The following is a 24,534-nucleotide window of genomic DNA, read 5'->3' on the forward strand; positions in this document are numbered from 1 at the left end:
CTCTGTAGCATGGGGCACGGGTCACTTGCTGGAGGATTCTCTGCTCCTTGAAGTCTTTAAACCATGGTTTGAGGACTTCAATAACACAGATATAGGTGTGAGGTTTTTTTTGTAGGAGTGGTGGGGGAAATTCTGTGGCCTGCGTTGTGCAGGAGGTCAGACTAGATGATCATAATGGTCCCTTCTGACCTAAATATCTATGAATCTATGTTTCACCAATCCCAATGTGGGCTGGTAGGGAATGTGCATGACACTCACCTCTTTAAGAGCACAGGACTCTTCGGAAAGCAGGAACATTCCTTCCCAACCAGGGGGATCACAACTAGCTATACTGAAATACCTATAGTGATTCTAGGAGACCCAGCCTACCCTTTATTCCCCAGCTCAAAGTTGTACACTGGCCACCTCAACAGCCCCAAGGAAAGACTGAGCTACCGGCTCAGTATGTGCAGAACAACTACTGAATGTGCTTTTGGTAAACTGAAGGGATGCTAGCGGTATTTACTCACTAGATTGGATCTCAGCGAGAAAGATATCTCAATGGTTACAGCAGCCTGTTGTGTCCTGCATAACAACTGTGGGGCAAAGGGAGAAAGCTGCCACCAGGTGGAGGTGTAGCAGTCATCTGAGTTTCAACAGCCAGATACAAGGGCTATTATAGAAGCCTGATATGGAACTATGCGGCTGAGGGAGGCTTTGAAAGAGCCCTTTAGTGGTCAGCTGCAGTAGTGTTCTGTGCTGGAGGTTCTCTGAGCCTGGAGTTGTGGGTGCTGCTAAGAACTGTGTAGGGTTTGCTGTATGTGCACAAATGAGTGGGTATTTTCCTGAAGCTATGAATTCTGTGGTGCTTGGTGTGCATTTACAAGTACTGTTGTCTTTGATAATCACTATCGCAATATTTGTTGCGAACTAGTAAAGATACAGATAAAGTTCTATTTTTGGGTAATTAAATTGAGTGTGTGTGTGTGGTGGAAAACATCAGAAATTCAAAACACAAAAAACCCCACAGGTAATGTTATACAATTTTTAACATAATTAAAGGGGTGATCATTTTAAATTAGAAAGGATGTAAACATTTATATCCATTTGAGTACACAAAAGTAGTTGTATGTGTAGCCACAACAGACAACTGTGTTCTCATAGGTCAGTGCATGTGAAGCTGTGGCTTTCCTTGCTGTCCCCCAGCATAGAATAGTAGGGGACACTGATGGGTCCCTTGATACCATATAGTATGTTGGGGGAGGGAGGGGAAGAGATATAAGGACCAATGCTCATTGAGTTCAAGGGCTGCAAAGGATGAAGAGTCTGAGAGCATTTGGGTTTGCTGACTGAGAAGACCCTTTATGTCCTGCTGCATTTCCCTTTCCTTGCCCTGCCGGGACTCATGGGCCTTTCCTGTCCTCTGGGGTCTTTCTTCATGCTGTCGGTCATGCCAAGCCCTTAGTTCACAGTCTGATGAAATACTGTTTTGCAAGATCCTGAGAGCCATGTCCTCCCTAATCCTATTCTCTCTTGTCCTCATGGTCATGTGTTCTGTGAGTGGAAGGGGCACTCACCAAGTCAGAAGCTGCTGATAAAGACAGACAGGTGTATCACTGGATTTACAGTCAGTGGAAAGAGAAAGTAAGTTTCTAAACTCCCTTTTCTTATTCTTGTAAAAAACACAAGAAATGCTTATTGACACTTCAGCTTTGGAGCCCTTCAGCACAGCATAGCTCTCCAGCTCCAGCCCCAGCTATGGTACCAGGATCAAGGGATGATGGGGATTTTCTGTTGCAAGACGCTATATAATTTCAGTCCCTATTCCACAGATACAACTATAGGGCAGTGGCACTGAATATTTGCACTATTTTCCACGAGCAGTGATAATTTTAGCTGATATCTCATTCTTCAGGGTCACAGAGGCACAAAGAACACAGCTGTTACTGTCATCCTGAAGCTGCCTGGGCCTACATGCCACTAGCTTGTTTACTGCAATGGTGCCAGCTGAACTCCTCATGGAGTGGCATGGCAAAGTATCCTACCATAGAGGAAGAAATAAGGCAGTCATCTCTGGAAACCTTCAGGAGTAGATTACAGAGTATCTCCATGAAAGTTTCATAGAGATTTCTCAGGAGGATAAGAGGAATGTACCTATGCACATAGTGTACTGCATTGCCCACTCCACTTAACCCAACAGGGGAATGAAAAGCAGGTACCAATTCTAGCTCTTTCTTGTACATCTACCTCTTCTCCTAAAACTAAAACAATGAAGAGTGGATACCTTTGGTTTGTTAGCTTAGGGATGGGCTGGTGCCATCTTTAAATTTGATCACAACAAGAAAACACGTGCACAAATACTTGAGTTCCTCCATGTTCGCCTGATTGGACTGGCTACACTGTGGCAGAGCCTCAAACAGGTCCTGGTTTGCAGCATGGCTAGAGTCCTCCACTGTGTCTCCCCTCAACTCCCTTTCTTCCTCACTGTTCACAGTAAGGGTCTCTGGGTCAGGAAGTCTTCCAAGGTATCCACAGCAACGTTCCCTCTAATTTTTAACAGGCCGTGTGCGCAAAAAAACGTCTTCTGTGCAGTCGCTGAAGCAAAAAAAGAAAGCTGCTGCAAAAGCTGGAGTGCACGCAGTGTTTCGCCGTGTGCGCGGGGTTGAAGATCTGCGTGCGTGCGCACACGCGCCCGGCTTAGAGGGAACCATGATCCACAGTAGTCTGTGGGGAGCTGATGGGGGTTTCTGCCAAGTACGGCATGCAGTTCCTTGTAGAAGCGGCAGGTCTGCAGTGCAAGGCCAGATCTGTTGTGCTCCCTTGCCTTGTGGAATGCCTGGCAAAGTTCCTTTACTTTTATGTGGCACTGCTGCTGATCCCAGTCACATCCCTTTGCCTGCATTACCTGTGCAATCTGCTCCTAGATGTACATGTTTCTACAGCTGGTTCATGGCTGTGCTTGCACAGCCTCCTCTCTATGTAGGCCCAGGAGATCAGATACTTCCTGTCTACTCTGGGTGGGAGAGCATCTCATATGTGGAGCTGGTGGTCGGTTCAGCAGTTGCCCACAAGGGTGAGCTACTAGATGAGATTGCCAAGGTGGGTAATCAGGAAAGGTATTACAAAAAACATGGGGTGTGGGTAAAGGGTCAGTTGAGTGGCTTTTGGTCTTTCTGACCTCTGGGCAGTGGAGTTTAAAGTTGTGACAAGAGTGGTCAGTGTCACAGGGAACAGGACATTGTGGGACAGCTCATGGAGGACTGTTAGGGTTGACACAGGTCATGCAGTGTCTATACAGTACTTGCACTGTGTCAACCTCAGTAGGTCGACCATGGCTCTACACCATTCGGGGAGGTGGTTTTACTGTGTCACTGTAATGGAGTACTTACATCAGTAAGTGACAAATTCGAGTGTAGGCATACGCATACGTAGGTTGATTGTAAGTCGCCTTGCGTCGACCTAACTTGGTGGTGTGACTGTCAAAGTTTGCATTGTTGAGGAAACTATATGTAACAGAGGGCCTGTATATGAGAGTTCAAACTGCACCTTTTCTATGGCAAATTTGTTCTCCATTGCCAAAAAATGACTTGTAAATAATGAGCCTAGAACTGATAGAGGGATCATTTTTGGGGTTAGAAATACTTTGTAGTTTATTTCAAATGATTCTTTGGAACCAATATTATTTCTTACTCCTCCTCACCTCCACTACCACAAGAATTGCTGCCAAAATTTAAGAAGTCGTTAAGTAACCAACCCACGTAATTAAAGTAGATAAGCAGAGGTACCAGATGAGGTACTAGGTGATGTGTAATTTTAGGAACTCTTCAACAGTGACCAAATATGAGAGATAAAAAGCACTAGCAATTTATTACTACTGAAAGTAAAGAAGTCATTCTCAATTTATCCCCATAGTGTGGACTATATTTTCAGTGTCTCTCTCATAGGCTACCTGCTTCTCTCCACCCACCCACTTACGATCTCCCAGATCATCCTCTTCTTCCATTCACAACCTGTAACACCTATAGCAAGTACAGTAATTACTTGTACAGAAAAATATTAAGACATATTTAGTGGTCTTTTAGTGCCATTTAGCAACTAGAAAGGAGGAGCAGCTACTGGCATCACACAAGCAGCCAGTTTTCCATAAGCTACCAGAAAATGTTCTGCAGGTCTTCTGTTGCCCATGGACCACAAGTTAGGAAGCTCTGAAGTATAGAGATCTGCCTGCGTCTGTGTAACGCATCTGCGTAATGTCATCAAATGCATCCGATGAAGTGAGCTGTAGCTCATGAAAGCTTATGCTCAAATAAAATGTGTTAGTCGCTAAGGGGCCACAAGTACTTCTTTTCTTTTTGTGGATACAGACTAACATGGCTGCTACTCTGAAACCTGTGTAACTTTGTTACTGAACAGGTGCATAATTCAACTTTTCTTAAAATGATTTTTCAAAAGCCATAAGTCAAAGTGACAGTAATATAAGAAATGAAAGATTTCTCCTCCACACAGAATGCCTTCCCTTGAAGGGTACTGCTCTTTACAATTTGTGATTTCAAGGTTAGTCTAGACAGCAGAATACTCTGTTTGCATCACCTCAGCATGAGTACACCACTCTTAGGCTGCATACACCACCAAACACCAACCAACTAAAAGACCACAAGGGCAATACACAGTGCCATTTTTGTCAAACCTGATCTTATCAGCACAAGATCTATGACCAATAATAAGAACACTGAAGTCCCGACTGTCGACACTGACAGCATTTCCAGCATGCCTGTCTACAAGTTGCCATGGAAGCAATTCAAGTTTGCTAGCCCACAACCTCGAACGTAACAAAACGCAGGTGGATCAATGGTGATCCTAACAGTCACAGTATCAAATGGAACTATAGCATGACTAATGAAAATGGTGAACTAGTTGAGTTGCGGGCAGATTCCTGCTACTTGAACTTAATTCACAACCCTAAGCTCCACAGTTCTTTCAACAGCTGCCCATGGAAACAAGGCTGCAACCCAAGTCTGGCATTTGTCAGCAACAGCATAGCTGGTTTGCTGAACAAACTTAGTTTGGATCCAGTTCTACATTTGCAGCACCAGTACATCACCATCCAACTCCATGCAGCCATAATGCCAAACTCAGTACCATTCTGGCACTGTTTCAATTTAAGAAAGTGGAACGGAAGGGCTTCACTAATTACCTCGATGCCATTGTAAGAAAGACCAAACCAATACCAGAAAACTACGATCAGCTTATCAGCGTGGTTTGCACTCTCTCAAATAATCATATTCCACAAGGCCGGGACTAACATTGAGTTATTGGATTGGTATACAAAATACAAGCGGATGTTCGAAGCAGACCTATTAGCGGAGGAGACCATTGCAACTAGCGAAGACCTGGTCTCTGAACTAAAGAGGAAAAACAGAAGTCATGGCAGAATCTCAGTGTGGACATGACTAACAGCAGTAAGCAAGAAAGGATAGCCACCCAGGGAAGTCAGAGCAACACTACAATATTACTGCAGACCAGTGCCCTGCCATTTTCTAGGAATGTGTGCGCGATCTGAACAAACAGCCCAAGATAGGACTTAAGTGGCAAGAACACCAGAAGAATTATAATTCTGCAACACAGTCAGTGGCGTTGGCTTTCAGCACCCCTACTATAAAAATTGCTCCATTAAATAAAACTGTGAACCCTGTATATGATGGAAACCACTTCAAGCCAGGGAGTGTGCACCCCTAGTTCCAGCACCCCGGGCACATTATATAATGTTCAAATTAACCTCCAGAATTAATGTCCTCAAGAATGGCAAAGCTGCCAGCCTACATGACATTCATATTGTACAAATGAAAAAAACACTTCAGACCAGCAATAAAGAACTGGGTACTCAAATTGTTTAACACATGCTCAGCCACATACAAAGTACCCAAGAGTTGGGGGATGAGCACGTGTTGTGACACTCCTGAAGCCAGGGAAGGATGCAACAGAACCAAAGAATTTCAGGCTTATACCACTAAGTCACCTCTGCAAACTGGATGAGCCTCTCATCCTAACCTATTATCACTCATTGAAAAGCACCTAATCTCAGAGCAAGCTGGATTCCGACCAGTGCATGACTTGCCTGGGCAAGCGCTATACATCACTCAATACATCAAAGATGGCTTTGAAAAGGGGTTTGGTAACAGGTACCGTGTTTGTTGACTTGTCAGCAGCATACAACACAGTAAATCACCAAAGGCTCCTTCGTAAAATACACACCACCATGACAAGAGACCACCACCTCATGACAATTACAATGACAATTGCAACTAGAGAACAGATGTTTTTACCTCCAACTATGCAGGAAGCAGAGCTGACGGTGGTAATAGAAAGACAACCTACCACAAGAGAACATACTCTCACCAATACAAATGATCAGCTGATCCATCTTGGCACAAGAAGTTTTATCTATGCAGACAACTTATGCATCACTGCCCAAGCCAACGATCTTGCCCAGAATGAAACTACACTAACATTGGCAGTGTCTGGGCTCTCAGTCTATTATATCAAGAATCAACTGTGCACCAACCCAGCCAAATCACAAGTGACTCCCTTCCATCTTCACTGAGAGGCCAACAGACACCCCCTTCCAGATGATACTGAGTTATCACTTGCCCACTGCTGGAATCCTGTCTAACTTGGAGTGATGCTAAACCACTCTCTCCTTCAAAGCACACCATGGAGAAGACAAAAGGCAAAGTTGGCACCCAGAACAACATAGTGAGGAAGCTTGCAAGTTCAATATGGGGAACCAACGCAGCAACAGTAAGAACCACTGCACCTGCACTTAGCTATTCAATGGCCAAATATGCACATCCAGCATGGGAAAGATTGGCTCCACAAAGACGCTGGATCCTGTTCTGAGTGACAGCTACCATTAAATCACAGGATGTCTCACACCAACAAATGTGAACAGCCTTTATGTGCTTACTGGAGTTGCTTCAACAGATATCAGGAGAGAGGTCACAAGCAAAACTGAAGGATTACGACAGGTCAGAGATACCAGACATCTGCTACATGGCCACACCACAGCAGTTGGCTGCTTGAAAAAAATTGAGGAAAAGCTTCATCATGGCAACAGAACTGCTTAAATAAAAATCAAACAAACAATCACTGACAGCTACACAACTAGAACTTTCAGAGTAGCAGCCGTGCTAGTCTGTATCCGCAAAAAGAAAAGGAGGACTTGTGGCACCTTAGAGACTAACCAATTTGAGCATAAGCTTTCGTGAGCTACAGCTCACTTCATCGGATACATTCAGTGGAAAATACAGTGGGGAGATTTATATATATAGAGAACATGAAACAATGGGTGTTACCATACACACTGTAATAAGAGTGATCACTTAAGGTGAGCTATTACCAGCGGCGGAAGGGGGGGGGAGGAGGAAGAGACCATTTGTAGTGATAATCAATGTGGACCATTTCCAGCAGTTGACAAGAACGTCTGAGGAACAGTGAGGAGTGGGGGGGAATAAACATGGGGAAATAGTTTTACTTTGTGTAATGACCCATCCACTCCCAGTCTCTATTCATGCCTAAGTTAATTGTATCCCATCTGCAAATTAATTCCAATTCAACAGTCTCTCATTGGAGTCTGTTTTAGAAGTTTTTTTTGTTGAAGTATTGCAACATTTAGGTATGTAATCGAGTGACCAGAGAGATTGAAGCGTTCTCCAACTGGTTTTTGAACAGAACCACTAACCCAGGAACCTATCCTTGCAACAAAGCCTGTTGCAAACTGTGTCCACATATCTATTCAAGGGACACCATCATAGGGCCTAATCACATCAGTCACAGTATCAGAGGCTTGTTCACCTGCACATCTACCAATGTGATATATGCCATCATGTGCCAGCAATGCCCCTCTGCCATGTACATTGGTCAAACTGGACAGTCTCTATGTAAAAGGAATAAATGGACACAAAATCAGACGTCAAGAATTATAACATTCAATTGGAATTGTTTCATGTTCTCTGTGTATATAAATCGCCCCACTGTATTTTCCACTGAATGCATCCAATGAAGTGAGCTGTAGCTCACGAAAGCTTATGCTCAAATAAATTTTGAGTCTCTAAGGTGCCATAAGTACTCCTTTTCTTTTTACAACTAGAACTGTGGCGCACACTGCTCAGAATACTCAATGAGGACATCATAATGCATACAGATGTTACCAAATGCCTTCCCTCACGTGTGAAGGATTGGTCAGCCTTGAGATTGTTAAATCACCTCTGAACAAGAGTTGGCAGGTCAAAGGTCAATAAGCAGAAGTGAGGCTATTCCAATGACCCAGAACACATGACTGTGGTGAAATACAAACCATGGAACATCTGTTAGTCTGCTGGCTCCTGGAGGAACCATGCACCATGGAAGATCTCATCAGGGCTACATACCAGGCAGTAAAATGTGCCCTTATATGGTGTAAGCCTATACCACAACCAGCAACCAATATTACCAAAAAAGATACGTAAGCTACTCCTAGGCAGTTCATCTAGATTTTTTTTGGTGGCACTCAAGACAAAGTATTTTCTCTAGCTGCAGATTAGAATATGAATCAGAAGTAAAAAGTTTGATGAGCATCATATTAGGGAGAAGTAAAGCAAAGATGTAAGCCTAGCAATTTCTTGTATATTATTTTCCTCCCTTAACACAAGTGCCATCACTTCAGGCACACTTTTAAAGCTACAATGCAATATTGTTAGGTATCAAGAAAAATAAGCCTGCAGCTAAAATTCATGTGGCTTCCTATAACTAACATGAGGACACAGATCAGAAGTGATTTGGTCTGTGAAATCAGTATCTTAACTTTTGATTTTCATGTACCAGAGGGAAGCAATAGCAATGCTATAGTTAACAGTTGAGGAGACACTTCATTTCAGCCCCCCTTTTTCTTAGTTTTACAAATTACTAAAAAAACCTAACTTATCTCTGGGCTGAAATCCCATGCTTTCTCAGCCCAAAGCTTAAGTTTTCTCTTTCTTTGAAAGTTGGTGGAAGTTTGTTTGGCTGATCCTGAATTATCAGCATGGAGGATGGGGAGAAAAGAGAGGATAGGTATTCTCATGCTTAAAAAAAGTTCAGAGACATGCTTGTGTAACAATTTTTCTTTGTTTTGTTTTTAATCTTGCCCTAGATTCAACCCCAGTAAAGCCAAATGTTTTTATGTGACAGGAGAAATAGTTTCCCTCAGGAACCATGACTGAATTGGACTGCCACATGTAACATAATTACCCATACCCATGTGTCAATGGACATCTGAACATCATTTTAAGTAGGATACAATGTAGTATTTTAAAGTCATAAAACATAAGCAGTGTCTAGGTTCACTAAGAACTGGAGTTGCTTACTAGTTCTTGCTGGACAAAATGAACTTCATTCTTTAATGAACATTCTCCAAGATGAATTTGGAATTTCAGGGATTCTTCTTCTTCTTCTTCTTCTAGCTAAAATGCTTTCTTAGGTCATATATAATCTGTAGGAGTGATATGTCTCCCAGATTTATACAACATACCTCCTCTTCACCTTTCCTATGGAGGAAGAAGAGGAGAACATGTGTTCAAGATTCCTCCTCTTTCCAATTTCCACCATAAGGCATATGGTGGACCACCTATATAAAGTCAAACCATGAGTGGGGCAAAGTACCCCAGAGGCTGCAGAAGAGTATTCCATATACAGTAGAGCCCCTATTTTACGAGCTAATTAGGGATCAAGTTCTTAAAATTAAAGGAGTACTTTGGCACCTTAGAGACTAAACAAATTTATTTGCGCATAAGCTTTTGTGATGCATGAAGTGAGCTGTAGCTCACGAAAGCTTATGCTCAAATAAATTTGTTAGTCTCTAAGGTGCCACAAGTCCTCTTCTTTTTGCGAATACAGACTAACACGGCTGCTACTCTGAAACCTGTTCTTAAAATTGAACATCTCAAAATTACAGTAGATATAGTGCACAAGTTGTAGTATAGTTCACTATATCGCTTTGTTCTTCAGACAATGGCAAAGCAATTTCCAATACATTGAAGGCAGCAGAATGAGCAAGGATGTTGACTTAGAATCATAGAATATCAGGGTTGGAAGGGACCTCAGGAGGTCATCTAGTCCAACCCCCTGCTCAAAGCAGGACCAATCCCCAATTAAATCATCCCAGCCAGGGCTTTGTCAAGCCTGACCTTAGAAACTCTTAAGGAAGGAGATTCTACCACCTCCTTAGGTAACGCATTCCAGTGCCTCACCACCCTCCTAGTGAAAAAGTTTTTCCTAATATCCAACCTAAACCTCCCCCACTGTTCTTGTTCTTCATCAACATCACTTTTGTTAGGCGATTCTTCCCCCCCCCCCCACCATTAGGAAAAAATAGTTGGTATAACTGGTCGTTTGTAAGACTGGTGTTCATAAAAAAAAATGCATAAAAAAGGAGGTTTTGTGATTCATACATAGATTTCTCATACCTCCTGTAGCTTGGACTCAAATATGAAATTGCTGGAAGAGCATTTTGGGTAGTTTAATGCAAATGAACATATCAAGCATTTTAAAAAGCTTCCCCCTATTTTTTAGGGCTCCTTTCCCCATACCCCCTCCAGCAAAAGGAGTGGATTAAACAAGAGAAGTAAACAACTAAATTGCTGAATTAAGTGGCGGCAGTGTTCCCCGATTCATTTGTCCAGCCTTTGGTGGTAGTCCTATTAGATAGAGAATGACTTGAGATCTACTGATCATTTTGGATTACTATATTTTTATTTACAAAGACTATAGTATTAAGTAAGAAAGTCCCAGTCAACATTATTTCTTTCTCCCCACCTTTATCTCATGTTGAAATTTACAAAGTCTTCTAAACTAAGGCCAGGAATTTGGAATAGCAGTACCCAAGTGAAAAGCCAAATATAGTACTTTTATGCTGCAATTGGAGGGGGGGAAAAAAGATTCGGGGGTGGGGGGAGGGAGGTTAGGGAAATAAGATTAAAAATACAGAAAAAAGATACTGTAAATAGAAATATCCCCATCATTTCAGAGTCTATGGGCAGCACGGAATAGTCTAAGAAACCAAGTCCAGGAAAACAGGAAGCTAGTCTTCGCATGCAAGTGCACAGCAAGTATTTTATATAATGCTGTTTGTCATACAAAGAAATATAAAACTTGAGATGTATTGCCTGCACCACCCATTGGGGAGTAGAGCTCTATTTCACTAAAGTTAATCAGTTGGCTATCAATACTGAGGAATGAGAAGACAAAGCAGAACTGGTGAAGAGGAGGAGAGGGGGAAAAAGTGAATAAGCTTAGATCGCCAACAGCTGTCTCATGAGAACAGCTGGTGAAATTTCAGCTATATACTGTTTCTACAGGACCAGATATGCTACTGAATGAATCTGCTTAACTTCACTCATGCTTGCCAATAAAAAACAACAAACAAGTTAGCTGTTAAAATAAGTTCTCTCAAGACTTGAAATTGTATATATTTCTATCTCCTTGTGTACTAGGATATTAGCCACTTGCAATTTTAAGAGTACATAACATATTCATAATATACCCACATGACTTAACTGCAATCATCAATACATACATTTTACAGATCTCAGTACTGCATCAGATGTAGCGTATTTTACATTTTTTTCCACAACCTCATATAAGCCAGGGGCCACCCATGCAGTTCTGTGAATTCCTGTAGCTGTAAGCACATCTGATTCCTAGTCATTATTAGTCAAGAAAAAAATTCAAGCCATACCACAGAATATTCTATAGAAAGCCTCTCATAACCATTACATAAACATCACCTTTTGTGTAGAGTCTAAACCTCAGCTGAAACTGAACAGAAAAAGATTCTCCAGTGCAAAGTTAAGACAGCCAGATTCTGGCAAAGCAGATGCTATAATGGTTCAAACGAGAACAAGGTGCAAGTATTGTTCTGCTATTAATGTACAGACCATCTACATAAGAGTTTTAGGGATGCCTTTAAAAACTGTATGCTAAGGGTAAGATAAGTTATGTAGAATTTGCTGACAGCCAAAAAAAGGACTGAATACATTTTTTCCTTGGATGCATGAGCCTTATTCCTAGGACTGTTTCAAGGAGGCTGTGGGGGGGAAAAATTTGCTAGAAAAGGAAACAAGCAGGTCAAGCAACATTTGAGTGCATCTCCCTAAGTGAAGATGTTCAAAGAATACTGCAGTCTGTTTACTAAAAGTAGCTGGTTATTGATCAAAGTTAACTTATTGACTTGTAGTACTCCCATACGCCATGTTAGACTCAAAACCTAGAAAGGCTTCCCTTGAAGTGCAGCTTGTGTAAGTAACCAAGAGCTTTGACAACGAGGAGTCCTTGTGGCACCTTAGAGACTAACAAATTTATTTAGGCATAAGTTTTCGTGGGCTAAAACCCACTTCATCAGAAAGAGTGCCCAGGGTCCCCCACTTCACACCCCACTCACCAGGGGAAACAAGGGGTAATAATAACAATGGACTGTTCCAACTTAATTCTAGCCTCATTAAATCACTACTATTGTTTTTCTAATTCCCAGTGAAAGGAACTTCACAGAAATCTGCCACATTAAGTTAAAAAAAAAAAAAAAAAAAAAAAGAAAGCGCGCCACGATAATTATCAGCCACATTAAAAAAAAGCCAAAGGCCAAGATGCTGCCACTACAATGCCCCTCCCCCCCATTTATGTATTTATTGTTAAGAAACCCTTTATAAACAAAGCCAATGTGAGAGTTAAGAATTAATTTTTCTTTTTAAAGAAATCAATCTAGGAAATCTAGGACTAGAACACTGGTCACTTTATGCCTTAGACAGACCGTAGATGGATGCAGTCTGGTAACTCAAAATCTTTTCCTTATTTTATCAATTCAGTAATAAGAAAAGTAGCAACCAAAGGCAAGCTGATTAGTTCTATGGCATGAAAGTGACTATCAACAAAAATTTAAAAATGTTTAAAGTTTTTCTGGTATTGTTACTGAAGCAAAAGAACTAATCAGCAGGCCACATGCTACTTAAAACAAATCTTAAAAATAATAATAAAAAAAAATAATAAAAATCCAAGTCTCAGTTTTAAAGAACAAACCTAGCTTCTGAGATGCATATTTCTGACTGCAAGGCACTACAGCTCACAAAGGGTTAAGCCCTGCCATTTTGGTGCCATTCACGGATATGTCCATTAAGGGTGTTACATAACAAAATGGCAGACCTTAACCCTTTGTGTCCCATACTTTCACCATGCCTGAGTCAGAAATGAACACACCAATCTGTTCAGGGAATCACCTTTTGGATTATGAATTTTTTATAGGTTTCAGGGGAAATAAGTAAGCTTGTTTAGGCTCATTAAATACCTAGGATTAAAAGCAACAGAACTTGCCTAGGAAGTTGTCATGCACACTTTACACAAAAAATGCTAAGACACTTCAAAAAAAAAAAAAAGTTTTAAGTCACCATCACTTTGCTAGCAAAGAAAAAATAAAATGTGCAAGTAGACCATTTATGATCTGCCATTAGATTTCAACCATCGCAGAGAACGTTGTGGTGACCCCAGTCCAACAAATTAGCTAAAGACAGACACGCTGCTCTGGTTTAATGTTTTTTAGGGAAGAATTCAGTCTTCGGCTTTGCTACAGTAAACTCACTACTAATCTTCTTGTGTTTTTTGGAGCACACATCTATGGTAATCCACTCATTCTATAACTTGTTTTTCTATATTGTCAAAGCTAGCTTTATTTCCGTCACAATAACTAAGCATCATGAGGTGGACTTAATATAAACATTGTGTTCACAATGCAACAGCTCACAATTCTTTTTTTTTTTTAAAATTGGTTATTATGATGTAATTCAGTTGTCAAATTTAAACTTGACAAAAAAATTACTCTAGAACATTTCTATTAAGATACCTTAAGTATTTCTTCTGAAATCAAGCTCAGAGCTTCATACTGCTATACATGAATGGTAAAGGGACTTCCCTAGCCGAATTCCCATGGAGTAACAATACCGCTGCCTGTGGTGCAAATTCGGTAACTATTCTACTGGCATGACCCCCTTTAAGCCAGTGGAGCTGCACCAGTACATCAAAAGCAGAATTTGGCACCAAGTTTTAAGAAGCCTATAATCCAATCGACTCTTAACGTACATAGTGATTAGGAGTGGGCCTTCCATTAACGGAAAATTAGATCGTCTCATGTAATGTTAGTATCTGTAGTAAACATTTAATACATTTTGTTCTTGTTTTAACTATCATTAATTGCAGAACCCATCTGAAAATGCTAAACATTCTAACTTCAAGATGCCGTTGATAGTACATATTTCTTTCAACTGTGAACTACATAAAAGCCATTAAGTATTTTTCAAATCACATAATACATCACAGACACACATTACCCCTAGATGTTTTAATAACATGGGTGTTCAACACTCAGCCAGAGGACACAGCCTGACATTTTATAACATTCAGCTATGATTGTGTCATCCTGACACACATTTCCTAGCTTGTGCTGGAAAAGGGTTTTTCCTATGTTCTGAGGCAAAGATTTGTACCCACAGGTTTTCACCTCTGGGATGGAGATTTTCACTATGATCTGTTCTCCATTTTGGTAAAGCACCTTAAACAAGCTCAGAGATGACCACCTTACCATAAGACACAGCAAAACAACATTAAAATACTATACTAAGAATTCTATACATAAAGACAAAATAATATAGCTCAGGACACTTGAAATAGGTGGAGTATAGAGAAAACTTTATCAGACATTCTCCAACCATCAAATAAATTTGTTCATATTAATAAGTTAGCCTTCTCTGTAATAAAGCTAAAAATAAACTTTAAGCAGCTACTATTTAATATGTGGCCTGACTTAATTTCTAAGCAACAGAAAACCTCATCCTTAGTTTATGAATGACCGGGAGGAATTCTTTACTGATCTCCATCTCCTTGGTCATTAAAGGACAATTTAGAGGCACTGTCTTTACCTACCTGGTGAGAATTCTCTGAATAGTGGGATTTTGACTTAATAATAAATAATAATAAAGGGAGTCTTTCACTCACATGTAAATTAAAATGTTTAATTTCTTTTTTATAGACCAGTTTAAAGAAAAATAGCAGTGTTTCCTAGACAAACTTCTAGGAAAACATTTAAATATGTTAAGTTCACACTTCCTTATTAGAGACACTGATCAATGAACAGAGCAGCATTAGGACCTTCCATTTTCTTTAGTGAGAGATTAATACGCTCAGCATCCCAACAGAGACTCTCAGTGCTTTGGAAATTTGGGTTTATAGCAAGTGAAAATCTTTGAAAATGTTATAAGTAAAGTCAGAGTCACAGCAACAAATAAATACTAACATGAAGTCAACAGCTTATCTAGCAATCTCTGCAATGCACACTGAAATAAAGAACACAGGGGAGACATTCCCATTTTTGCACACAAGCTGCCTGAATGTGAGCAGAGTATTATTGGAGAAGGACCTGGGCTGGACAGACCATTTTTTAGGATTCATAATTAAGCCATTATTATTTGATCATTTATCTTGTGTATTCAGCACTGTCCAAGACATAAAATGCAAAAAGGTAGAAAGGCAGGGCACACAGAGACCCAGAGAAAGGTGCTGACCCTAAAAGGGATTCTCCACTTCCTCCACCCTCCCTTTTTTTTAAATCATTATTAAATAAAATGAAAGCGTTGCCCTCATATTTTTGTCCTGAGACCCATGGCTTTGTGCTAAGGAGTTGTATGTATTTCTAGAAGGCATGTAGTATCACTACTTATGCTGGGATCAATTTGACTCCTTTTCCCCAAAAATAATCTCAGGATCAGGCCAAAAGACAGGTGGGTGTGAAATCTGCTGAAACCTCAAAAGTCTGGGCTGCAGCATTATAAGAGATTTCAAAACACAGAATGGCAGTTATGAAGCACAGTCAAAATTGTTACTTGATCATAGTCTACAAGTACCTGGGGAACTGAAATTGGACAAGAGGACTCTTCAGGCTAGCAGACAAAGGTGTCAGAAGAATCAATGGCTGGAAGTTGAAACTAGACAAATTCACACTAGAAAGAATGTGCAGATTTTTAACACTCAGGATAATAAATCATTGGAATCTCTTATCAAGTTGTTGTTGTTGCTCCATCACTTCTTGATTTAAAAATTAAGACTGGACTTTTTAGAAAAAGATATGCTCTAGTTCAAGCACAGCTAGTGAACCTGAAGCAGGAATTAATACAGAGAAGTCCTATAGCCTGTATTATGCAGGCAGTCAGACTAGACAGTCTCTCTTTAATTGTGCAGAAACACGCTTTTCAGATGTTCTGTAGAGGTCTACATCACCATATGAAAACTCTAGGACTGAAACATTCACATGACCTTACGGTAAAGAATACCAAGGTGTGCCAGCAGAAACAGTTAACTGCAGCCTACTTCACATGTAGTTTTTCCACCAAGAGTCCAGTTTCTTAGTAGCTTAAATGTTACATATTAGTGAAAAATCTTCCCATTTCATTTAACTTTTTGGTCTCATGAAAGGTGAAGAGGTTACTTTTATTTTTTTTTTTGCCCAGAAGTGTCCACTGCTTCCCGCCCCACTCCAAATTAAAAAAAAAAAAAAAAAATCATCATTTCTGCTTCTCAAGATTCTTTTCATAGTGCCACACTGTCCAGATTTGGGAACATATGAGAAAGAGAGAATGGGAGTCATACCATAAGGTAAGTAGTGCCTCACATTTGTCAGCTTGTTTGTAACATGTTGCTTTTAAAATTTGGTGCAAAGTTAATTTTTAAAATGCTTGGAAAAAGTGAGGATTACCTTTATGTAACAGGTTTCAGAGTAGCAGCTGTGTTCATCTGTATCCGCAAAAAGAAAAGGAGGACTTGGGGCACCTTAGAGACTAACACATTTATTTGAGCATAAGCTTTCGTGAGCTATAACTGTAGCTCACGAAAGCTTATGCTCAAATAAATTGGTTAGTCTCTAAGGTGCCCCAAGTCCTCCTTTTCTTTATGTAACAGATGCTAGCATCTGGGATTTGTTTTGTTAACTGGGAACAGAATCATTCTTAATGCACCTGCAGTCAGGTTTATGGGGGAAAACGCTGCAATTTGTTTTATTAAGATGATGGTCAGAATCATAGCAAGGTCAGACTGGAAGGGACCTCAAGAGGTCGTCTAGTCCATCCCTTAGGGCTGAGGCAGGATGAGTGTGTCCCCAGTTCTGGTGCCCAGAATGCACTGGCAGAGCAGAGATATAAACTCAGGAGTTCATTCCCATTCATACACACTTTCCTTTAAACCATACAGATTACTCTGACCAAGATTCAGGGGGAAGTGGAATTTGTGCTTACATTCCTGCTTCTCATGCTCTCAGGGACTGAAAATATACTGCAGTTGCTGTGATTTGCCCAGCTGAAGAAACAGTAAGGACAACTCACTGAAATGTCTTTTGGCCTCAGTTTGCCCACCTGTAAATTAGGGATATTCATCTACTTCACTTGGGTTTTGATTAACTAGAGAGGAAAGATGTTCTTATTGTTACGGCACTGGAGTGGGAATTCAGGATCCACAGACTTCCTCTGTCACATTGGGCAAGTCATTTAACTTCTCTAGGCCTAAGTTCCCTATTTAAAAAAGGGGGAAATTGACTTTTCCCCCCAACCTCCCATGGATGTTAGAGTTTGCAAAATGCTACCTACCATAACAAAACACAGCATTATAGAGCAACTCCTACCTGTCAGAGAAGTTCATGGGTTCCAAAGAGAATCTTGTCCACTTCTCCTGGCTGGGCAATATGCCTGCAATGAAGGTTCTGGGGAGGAAGAAGGGATATTTTAGTACACCCCGAGCTGGACTATAGAGGCATTTGATGAAACCTCACTGGCAACAGAAAATGAATTTAACGGCAGAGTTTGTCCCCATCCTCTCAACGAAAGCGTTGTTTTCAAGCTATAATTTATTTTATTTCTGTAACCTGGTAGCATCAACCACTACCAATTTGCAACAAAAGGATACATCTGAATAGAGAGAAAAAAGAAAAATGCAACAAACATATGTTTTCTAAATTTAGAATTTTAACTGCTCTGATAGGGGAGCTCAAGACTTCCCACATGCACTGCCTGCTGTTAGTTGTAAGTCACTGATGAAGGGAATAGAGCTTTTTAAACTTAGTTACTTGAATCCAAGGATAAAACAAGAGGGTAGTTTTACCTGGACTTTTCTACACTACAGCTTCCACAGGTGGAGAATTACAGGTCCAATTTTTGCCAGTGTAGCCACAGCCTTTGTATTATGCTCAGATTAAAATGATACAATTCTTAGAAGTATTTAGAAGCTACTGTGTTTCTCACCCTGCGTCACAAAAATCCCAGCACCACATTAGGTTAATATTCCAGGGTGTAGCCCAATGCTCTTAAATTCTTAATAATAAATGGTTTGATCCAAACACCTGTTAGAGTTGGAAACAACATGCCTGTTTCTGATCAATAGCTTCCCTTTAGGTGGATGAGACTCTATGCCAGCATATCGGGTCACACCAACGACTAGCACAGTAGGAGCTCACTACGAAGAAGTCCTGTGGCTTTGTCACTACCCATCTCCACCCATTCCCCCTCCCCTTGGCCAAAGAAAGGGCAAGACCATGTGGAGGATGGGTATTAGAAGACAGACCTTTTTTGTAAAAAAATTAAGTCCCCGTCCCCTAGCCTTGAGACAGTGCCTATGAAACACTGTCCTACACCAGCATGCTTGATTTAGGACAGGGACAAGACTGACGAACAGGGGAAAACAGCTTTATTTCAGGAAGGTTTCCAGCTGGTTTCAGTTGTTATTGTACCCAGTGAACCAGTGGACTCATTTTAGTAGCAGAGACAACTTAGCCAGATGCATGTAACAAGGCAATACTTGTCCAGTGCAGTATCGTTTAGTTTAGTTGGGCCTGTGACATGAACATGGCTGCTAATGGCAGAAGAGACACGAGATTTAAAAATGTTTAAATTTTAAACTGTTAGATTTAAACTGTTTGAAATGGGCCATCCTGATCACCACTACAAAAGGTTTTTTCCCTCCTGCTGATAATAGCCCACCTTAATTAATTGGTCTCATTACAATTGGTATGGCAACACCCATTTTTTCATGTTCTCTGTGTATATCTATCTTCCTACTGTATTTTCCACTGCATGCATCTGATGAAGGGGGTTTTAGCCCACGAAAGCTTAGTCCCAAATAAATTTGTTAGTCTTCAAGGTGCCACAAGGACTCCTCATTAAATTTAAAGGATTTCTCAAGGACAAACAAAAACATAAGAGTCTTTGTACTTAGCCAGATGAACAAAAACCTTGAGCTGTGTAACACAGAAAAGCAGCCTAAAAAACAGGATTTCTCTAATCTCTCCCTCTCTTTTTACCCAATTCAAAGAGTAGGAGCAAAATTTGGTAATGTAATATTTAATAGCTCACCTGACTTTACATCCAGAAATTTCTATACTACTGAAGCCAAAATCTTAACATTTATTCAAGCATTAACTACCCATATCTCTGAATGTAATGAACAGATTCATCTTTGGAACTGGCAAAACAGCGAAGTACTTGAGAGGCTATACAGTCACCTATTTGGCAGCAACTTCCCATGCTAACACTTTAAATCTTTGCATTTCACTTTTTTGTTTTAAGTGACTTGGAAAGAACGGCTACAAAATGGTAAATGCAAACCACCGCCCCACAGTGCAGATGAAACAGGTTATCTACGTGACTGGTCACATCTGAGATTATAACCACAGTTTACAGTGGGAGTTTCCGTAGTGTCACATACGGAGAAAGGGGGGGTAACTTCTTATAGAAGCTTCCTCATATAGGAGGAGAAGAAAGAAGTGCTAGCTCATGCTCTTTAGACTGGCTCATGTTTCCAGAGCAGTTCAAGGGTTGACATTAGTAGGATTCTACTCATGGAAGAGAATGCATTGATTTAAGGATAATCACAGTCAGTTATAAATGAGGAGACAGACTTGGGGCAGTGAGGAGGAATGGGGAGAAGACCCTTTAATTTTACTGTTCCTTAGAAAGGCATCTCACCCAACTTATTGTTCTACTTTGGATAATTATTTTTAGTACTCTTTTTTTTAATTAAATGTTTTGCACCAATACTTTAAAATGAATGCTAACATATGGAAATATATCCTCACCCTAAAACAGCAAGTCTTGCAACAAAAGGGTCATGTGGATTCAGAAGTATGTCCATAGATGTTTATGGTAGTACAGTTTTTTAAAAAAATAAAAGTTCTCTCATCCTTCACACACTGCATTACTAAATGCTTTAAAGCACTTAGTAGCCTGATTCCTATTTACACAGCCCACTGAACAGTTAAGTTTTTTTTTTTTTTTAAATAAAAAACAACAAACTTTGCCATATTATTGGAGGGACAGCCACTTAAGTTGCATAATCTATTCAAACATTCCCCCCCACCTTATAGTTTACCATGTGTACTGTATGAAAAGTTAAAAACAAAACCAAAAAGTAAAAAGATGCAACCAGAAATTTAGCTGGGAGTATAACATAGTATCAGTTCCAAAGGTTAAGCACATCAGTACTGGACTGTAGGTGGAGAATAATATGCACACTGAGCACCAAAACTCCTCCTTGGAAGCTTGGCTTACAATTTCTGCTAAGCCACCAAGAATTCTGAGTCATTTCCCTCTTCAGAAAGATCCAGAACCATTTTCTTCTGTCCAGGAAGGCAGGGTAACTGCTGACTGCTCAATTGATGCCAGTGTCTCTCTTTGGATGAAAGAAAAATAGATGGTATGAAAGCAGCACACCTTTTCTGCACATCCCCCTGCACACTTAAATTGGGTTCTATTAGTTTAGTGACCAAACAAGCTACATCACTAAGGGTCAGTGTGCTCAGACACACACAAAACTGGGTCGGGTACTTAGCGTCTTTTTTTTTTTTTTTAATTTCAAGATGATAAAGCAGAGTCTAACATAGGCTTCAACAGTTTAAAGAAACTGTTATGGAAGCATAGTTAAACAACAAAGTCCCCTGCCTAAGACTATATGAACAAGTATTTATTAGTTTCTGGGTCCTGATTAAACAAAAAGGACAACCCTTACTAAGTATAGCTCATCCTATTAGTCCAATGCTTTTCTAATTACCGGTCAATTGAAAATCATTGCCATTGCTACTTCAGTGCTTTTATAAGGTTTCAGTAATGCTGTATAGACTAAAGAGAAGCCAGCTGCCTTTGAAGTATTCCATGCTGCATCCCAAACATCTGGCTTAGACAATAATAAATATTTCTTTTGCAATCAAAGACTACAAATAGTAATACACAATACAGCAGTGTAAACATGGAAAGAGCTACTGGACAGACTTGAACTACTAATTTATTTATTAAATTAAAAAGGTAACCACAAGTTGTAACAGTGCAACAGAAATTCATTATTCTACCCCCAGTCAAAGCCTCTTGGGCCAAATTCAGCAACAAATGTCCTTGAAATGCCACTGAAGTCAGATGGATTGCAGAGGATAATATATCCCTTAACTAGGCCCACAGTTCATTGATCAATGTTGCCTCAGTTTTGGTATTAAATCCATTCAGCTTTCATCAGAGGACAAAACACTATGTCTCTATTAAAAACTACATTAAGTCATGCATCTTCACAAAGTCTTTACTGAAAGGCACAAGCATAGTTAACTTGATTTTTTTTTTTCCCCAGCAGCAAAAGATTTGTCAGAGATCTTAGTTTGAGGATATGTCTACACAGTGGAGACTATCCTGGCATAACTAAATTACCAGAGCTATGCCAGGACAATCCCATTGCACAGATATAGTTTACACCAATGGGGGGTTGAGGTGGGGAGGAAATCAACCAACCAACTACCTGACCCCCCCAAAAAAACTCATCCTATTAGTGTAGGACCACCAGCTCCCTGAACAGCAGCAGCTAGAGTGATGGGAACATTTTTCCATTGACATTACTGACTTAACCCCCACATAGATGCAGTTTAGCTACATTGGTCAGGGCTGTGGATTCTTCATAGCCCTGACCAACAGAGCTATGTCAACCCAACTTTTAAGCGTAGACCAGCCCTAAGAATGTGTTGCTCGAAGTGATAATTGCATTGGGTGTTAAGCAAACAAGGCCCAAGGGCAAGAAAAGGTAGAGGCACTTCAAAATGAACTTGAAATCTAAATTTCTGATTCATATCAGGTTTTTGAACTTCTAGCAGTCATCTTCCATCTTGGTGAATTTTGGCACTGGACTCCCATGTTGGCAGCCTCATGAGACTCAACCAATTGCTTGCTGGGTTAGCGGTTTAAGTGCTTCGCTGCTGCTTAACGTACATAGGATATGGAACGTGGTCAGCACTAGAAGTGCACTCCCCTACAAAGTATGCCAGAGTTTCCACTGCAATGTTGAGGGTACGTTGGTACTGAAGTTTCAGGGAGGTAGCCTGCTCTAGTGGTCAGATCTAATCCTGCCTCATGCAGGCTCCTTCTGTATTTGGATGAAATCAGTAAGCCACTCTATGGCACCCCCTCAGCCATGAAGCGGGAATGATACCTGCCCCAAGTGAGGTATAGGGAATATATTAGTTAAGTGCTCAAAAGTTATAAAATTGTAATTAAGTAGCATTATTCAAACAATGTTACATTGGAGGCCAGCAGAGAAGTAGTTAACCAGAAGCCCACTTTACTGTTTAAATGAAAACTAGTAAACTTTAGTACTACTTCAGCTAGTAAAGGATCATTTTAAAATGGCATGGAAGTTAGTTTACAGTTTGACAAATGGATTGCACACCACATTTAAAAAAAAACGAACAAAAAACAACCCCCCCCCCCCCCGCCAAAACTGATAAGGACAGTTTGCCTGCCCAATCTGTGAAATGCCATAACACGCTGTTACTGGCTCCCACGCCATCAATTTCTACAGAGTTTAGGTTTTAGGATTTTTTTTTTTTAAATGAGAAAAAAAATTACATTTCTAGCCTTCATTGCAGTGAAATCAACCCTGTAATTTAACATATGAAAATCACATGTTTATAGACAGAACCCCCCCTCCCAAATCTCCCCCCAGCTCTGAAAAGGTATAAATAAATTGTACTCATTTATCCTAATGGGAGAGCAACTCTGAAGCCTAATGATAATGAAAAACAGAAACACAATTTGCTAGATTATTTTAGCTGAAACACCCAGCTACTCTAGGATTGTTTTCAGAGCTTTATTACCATCTTGTCTTCCACACCTCTTCAGAGTGCCTTACTCTTGATCGAAACTGCTGACAGCAGGAATGACTGATACTGTACTTTAAATTTGAAATATAAAATTTACACATTTGAGTTGATATGGTAATGAGGGTAAGTTTACAAGGAATTGTGCTGAATTAAAAATATTAAATATTTCTAGGTTATTGATTCTAAATGACAGCTGAAAAAATATTTTGATTTCCAATGAGGTGACAGAACTGAAGCTCTATCTAGGGATTTATCAAGAGAAGGAGGATGATGCAGGTATAAAAAAAGGATGGTTATCCAACAGCATTAGAGATGTGCACTGGGATTTTTAACATTTTGGACTTCAGAATACAAATCAAAACCAAATGTGAAACATCTCAAGGAGGTGATCTGTAGTCTAATCCCGTGAACTACATGCAGTTTATATGTATATACATATAGCCACCCCTATATCCCCCCTGCACCCCTATATCCCCTGCCCTCCTGCCCGGAAAAAGATTAGTCTATCTTTCAAACAGGAATTCCAGTGGAAGCAGTTTGGAGAGAGATTACAGCTACTGTGCATGCATTAGGATAATCTAAAGGATCACCATGGTAGTTTATGTAAATTGAACCAGATTGTTTCATTTTGGGCAGGTAAAGTACCTTTTTTTTGCCTTCCCACCCAAAAATCTATTTTTATTCAGTTTTTAAGTCAGATTTTGATTTCCTATTAAAATGATCGGGGGAAAAAAAAAAAAAGGGATATTTACATGAATTCCTATGAAGAGTTTCCATCCCCTATAGAACACATCTTGCAATGCATTTTCACATGCTCTTTATAGTCCTGAGGTAATTTGATTGTGAGAGGCCAGGTACGAACAATGGCAAAAGAACAAATCCTAGAGCGGGTGAAGTTAAGCAGTCACTCATTTTCAGTGCCACTAGTCCTTTTACTGTACTATGTAGTTAATATCAATGTCTGTGCAGGTACAGTTGTTTATGATGCACACACAAAGGGGGTGGGTTAGAGATGAAAGAATTTTTTTGGATTTTTTTTTTTTTTTAAAGTATCTTGCTCAAAAGGGCCCAACTGGGACCCCTTTGTCCTAGCTACTTTACAACATGCAGTAAGAAAAAGCCCATATCTCAGAGCATAGGGAGGGAGGAAACTGCAGCATGAGAGGCTGAAGCCATGTTCCCATTCCCCCCGTGACAATGTTTTGGTCCCATGAGGCGTTGCCAGCCCTTCACAAAACACCCTGCAACTAGTTGCGTTGAGACAGCTATCCACGGTGCACTGCTCTATGCAAGCACTCCACCAACACAATGAGCGTTGTTTAGACATGCATGACCAA

At 40.3% G+C, this 24,534-nt stretch overlaps 1 protein-coding gene across 3 annotated transcripts in view; it reads right to left on the reverse strand.

The window, feature by feature from the left end:
- GATAD2A (GATA zinc finger domain containing 2A) overlaps positions 1 to 24,534 on the reverse strand; it is a 90,920-nt gene that overhangs the window by 45,901 nt on the left and 20,485 nt on the right. For all 3 annotated transcript variants that reach the window (XM_084614697.1, XM_084614699.1, XM_084614698.1), the window contains exon 2: positions 17,699 to 17,776. The gene's annotated coding sequence lies outside the window, so the exon portion shown is untranslated. The remainder of the gene's footprint in view (positions 1 to 17,698; positions 17,777 to 24,534) is intronic.

The sequence above is a fragment of the Lepidochelys olivacea genome (genome assembly GCF_965140295.1).
Source record: "Lepidochelys olivacea isolate rLepOli2 genome assembly, chromosome: 25".
NCBI lineage: Eukaryota > Metazoa > Chordata > Testudines > Cheloniidae > Lepidochelys > Lepidochelys olivacea.